The sequence below is a fragment of the Phymastichus coffea genome, unplaced genomic scaffold (genome assembly GCF_024137745.1).
Source record: "Phymastichus coffea isolate CEN01 unplaced genomic scaffold, Cenicafe_Pcof_1.1 PCOF00065, whole genome shotgun sequence".
Classification (NCBI taxonomy): Eukaryota; Metazoa; Arthropoda; class Insecta; order Hymenoptera; family Eulophidae; genus Phymastichus; species Phymastichus coffea.
This window is the reverse complement of record NW_026706876.1, coordinates 1,328,581-1,333,231: the sequence shown is the minus strand read 5'-3', so window position 1 is coordinate 1,333,231 and position 4,651 is coordinate 1,328,581.

Below are 4,651 nucleotides of genomic sequence, written 5' to 3'. Positions count from 1 at the left end.
GGCCAGTATTTAATATTACTCGTCTCCGGATCTCTGCCTCGCTCTCGCCAAATTTTGTCATCGCGGCCGGCCCCGACCGAGTGAGTGTAGCTATTGGTCGCTATGCTTTTGCGAAATCATCGCGTCTCTCGCTCCGTGCTCGTGCACGAGCGTGCAAAACTCTAAAACCCCCGAGAGCGAGAGCTCGGTATATGCAGATCTAATGGAAACGCACGGCAACTGTAGCCAAGTGGAAACTCACTCTCCCCCCTCGTCTGTGTGTGCACGGCTGTATGTGTCGGCTGGGAGAGGGAAACGAGGTATAGCGAGAGAGAGAGAGAGAGAGAGAGAGAGAGAGAGAGAGAGAGCGGGAGTACAGCGCCACTGCCGTCGTCATCAATCATCGAATGCCAGCGCCAGCTCGCAAAAACGACCTCCCCTTCAAGCTCTCGCTCACTCCCTCGCTCTCTCGCTCGCCACGATGACGCTTTTTTTCTGCCTCTCGGCTTTTTTCCTACTTACTGCGGACTTGCGCAGGTGCTCGATGACGACCAGATGGGAATGACGATGCACTTGGCACAAATTGAAGCGAAAAAGGCACTCGCGGGCAAAGAGATTTTGAGAAGAGAGAAGTTGCCGTGGCGCGTAAAAACGCTGAACTGAGCCGCGGCTCGGCCGCGGACAGAGGGGCAACGTATGATTGGCAACAATCGGCACTCTGATCGAACGTTTGTTTCAGAACACATATGCACGTACACACATCGCCCAAGAGTGAGAGAAAGAGAGAGATAGAGAGAGAGAGAGAGAGAGAGAGAGAGAGAGAGAGAGAGAGAGAGAGAGAGAGAGAGCCACCACCCCTCACTCTGCTGCTGCTGCTGCTGCTGCTGCTCGGCTGTGCCACGTATCCGCACACTCGTTCGCTCGCTTTCTCTCTCTTTCTAGCGCCCCCGCCTTTTTTACCTCCGGAACATCTCACTCTGTCGCACCCACGTACAGCAGTAGCCAGCCAGAGCGAACTGGCTATCAATATTTGTCTTCTCTCGCTCGCTCTCGTCAACCGCTGCCTCGCTTCGTCTCTCTCTCTCTCTCTCGTTCGCTTCCTCGCTCGCATCCAGATGATATTCCATTCGTCGAAACTTAACGCTCGATTCTAGCAAGCAACACCTATATGCATGCGTGTCCTTCTAGTGTAAATAGCTTTTTTTCTTTTCTGATTTGCTTAACGTTAACGTCAGCGTTTTCAGATTGAAACAATGTATAGATCAGAACAAAATGTAACAATGATTTCCATGTAATAAAATGTTCATATAGTGAAATTCAATTTAGAAGAAAAGATGTTCATAAACAGCAACAAATGAATACAACATATGGCATAAAATACACAATTCATCATTCGCACGGCAAGCGTGAAAGAGGACTGAAAGCAGAATGGATTCGTAAAGATGAAAAAGAAAAATTACATTTGAAGTGCAGCGTGGTAATAGAGATCGTATTAGCGGCAGTAAAGAGTTTCAAGTATAAAGGCCTGATGACAGGCAGGAAATGAATAATTCATCGAATGATGTAGAGAAGCGCGGAAAGGCCAACTATACATACATAAAGAGAGACAAAGCATTCTGCCAGTGAATTCGACACTAAACATTTAGTCCGAAATAATTTTGCTGCATTCTCTCTCTCTCTCTCTCTCTCTCTCTCTCCGTCTCTCATCACGCATCGTTCGGTCTTTCTCTTTGTGATATTTCATCCTTTTCTCGCGTGCGCGACGCGCTTCCACGCATACGCATCGCGAGCAGAGCGCACACGGGCAAATATTCAACAACGTCGCGTCCGTGACGTACAGACCCGGCTTTAACATCGGCCCACGCTTTGCTGACGGCTGCTACGCTCCTGTACTGGACATTAATTAAGGGATTTTTCTGAGTGTTTATTTTTTGTACTCTCTCTCTCTCTTTCTCTTTCTCTCTCTCTCTCTTTTGCCACCCAGTCGGCCGTTTGTCCATTCCTTTTCTGTTCGACCTGCGTCGACGGATGACGAATGTACACGCGGATGGCAAATTCAGGATTACTTTTTTTTCGTGGAAAGGTAAATTATTGATTAGATCAAGCGCGTCATATTTGTTTGGATTAAGCACGGAGGTTTGATGTATGTTGGGTACGCGACTATCTCCTTTTTTGGAGAACGCGAGCGAGCTCAGTTTACGACGATTTTTATTGAGAGAGTGTGTGATAGAAAAAGAGAAAGATCTATTGTTACGAAACACTCTTTTCGTTTTTTCTTGCAGATTGATGTGCTCCTATACGATCTTTCACGAGATTTTTCCCTTTTTTTATTTTTGAGATGGACGCTTTTCAGTTGCAAACTATGTATTTTTTCTCGGCAAACTTATCAAACAGTTTTAGATGACAATTTGATTTCTGAGATTTTGAAATTATTTTAAATTATTATATGTAATAAAGAGAATTTGTTATTACAATTTGAAAATGTGTTGGAATATAGATAAATCCTTCGCATTCTATGTCTTTTTGTGTTGAAAAGAAGTTAAAGCTGTCGACATACAGTGTCTTCATAGTAAGCAAAATAAATGGGCATAGGAAAATATCAGTAGTCATTTCTTTTCATTGGCAGAGCGATATGTGGGTTAGTGGAAAGCCTCTCCTATAGCCAATAATTCGTTGGACGAGAATTTCGGCAGGTCCCGTGCGCACATGCATCACTCAAACACATAGACGATGGTAGGGCGCTTTTCATTGGCAATCCCTTTAGAAAATCGATCGCTCACGCATCGTTAATTTATGGCGACGTATACGAAGCGTTTCGTACTCTACTATTTTCCTTTTCTCATTGGCGCTCTTTTTCTCCGCCAGTTTTCGGTCATTATTGGCCAATTGGCAGCGACAGAGACGAATTATGGGCAGCCCGGAAAAATTGGGATAATGCGCTTACGAACGGACCATGGGAGGAGGAGGAGGGAAAACGAAGGAGAAAGAGCGAGGATAAATATATTATCGGACGCGCGAGCTAGCGCCGATTCTATCTCTCTCTCTCGCTCTCTGCGGGTTATATGAACGAGCCGCGACGTGACGAGGTGCGATCGACGAGTATGCAATATACGTGTTGCGCTTTATTGACTTTGCGACGACGCGCCTCTTTCCCACTCCCCGTATACTAAAGCTAAGCCGGCTTCGCTCTCGCTCGTTCGTTCTTCCTTTTTTAGCGTGACGAAGATTCGCAATCGCCCCGGTTATACTCACTGCTGCTTTTTTTTAGAAAGATTCACACGTGCAAAAGTCAATAATAAACTAATTGGTTTGCGGTCCAAGAGGTTTAATCAAATTTTAGAATCGATCGATTAGACTCGCTGGTTTTTTTGTCTACTGTTTTTTCATGGATTTTTAATTTCACAGAGGGTATTGCGGTTGTTACTTGGAAATTCATGGATACTCGAATCTTTTAATATTAAAATATTCCAACAGATATTACTGATAAATATACAAATATTTTCTGTATTATTCTTACTGATATAATAAATGTCATTCTAATAGAGAAGTCCACTTAGGAGAAGAATTTCCAAAAATAGTGCAAAAGTGCTTTGAGTGGCAAGATATGTAGATTCTCATAACACTCAAGTCTTCGAGCTGATATTCTTCATTATTATCTATAACATAATATAAGTTGAGCTTCTAGTTTTTTTCGACACCAGTGACGCTAGTGAGGCATTCAGGAATCCACAGTATCTCAGTTGCCGCAGGTCCTTCGACCCTTTTCAAAGTCGGCAAAACAGCTCGCGACCAGCCCGGAGTAAATCTCGCGTGGTAAAGAAGATCGCAGCACATGCACTTATACGTTTACATTTGCACGAAGCAGGAGGGAGAGATGCATAGGTAACGAAAGACGCTCTCGCGGCTCCACGCGCTGATTTATTGTATATTTCAATTTGTTCAGAACATTTAATTGGTCGCAGCTCGTGCCGCTGGTGCTCGCCCGCTTAATTTTTCAACGACAACTGGTTCGCACTCGCGTCATCCGGATGAAAACTCATTCCGTTAGCTTTTATCGAGTACTTTTGCAAATCCCCTAAATAGATTCTCATCTTTCGCTCAACCGTTGCGAAAAAAACTCGTCACTCTTTTTTTTGAATTTTGTTTCGTCGCGGCAACGGCAAAGTCAAATTTCAATCTCACGCATCGTCGCGAGCGACGATTAAATCAAATTACAGCAAGCATAATTATGCCCTGGACTGTTTAAATTGATTAGTAAAAGCGTGTGCGAGCCAAAAATAATGAGCCCTATGAAATAATCAGGAGCCCTTATAGAACACGAGCGTGGGTGCAAGCACTTTTTCAGCCTCGTCAAAACCCGTCGACTCATCCGCTGATGAAAAATCGACATTGGTGCGTACTTTTTTTGGTCTATTGATCGTGTGCTAAACATTTTAGGCTCGCTTAAGTCTCGTCAGTTGTAATTCGCATAGGCACGTGAGCATATTTCGTCGAGTGCAATTGACGAATATTCCATTACTTTATTTTAGATACGTTGAGCGCTTAGTATTTTAGTGTACTTTTAGAACTGTTACACATCCGAATTCGCATGACGATTATAAACATATTTTCTCATTTATAAATACAAATTATATCGAACTATTTCGAAATATAGATGCGAGAAAGTACGCGA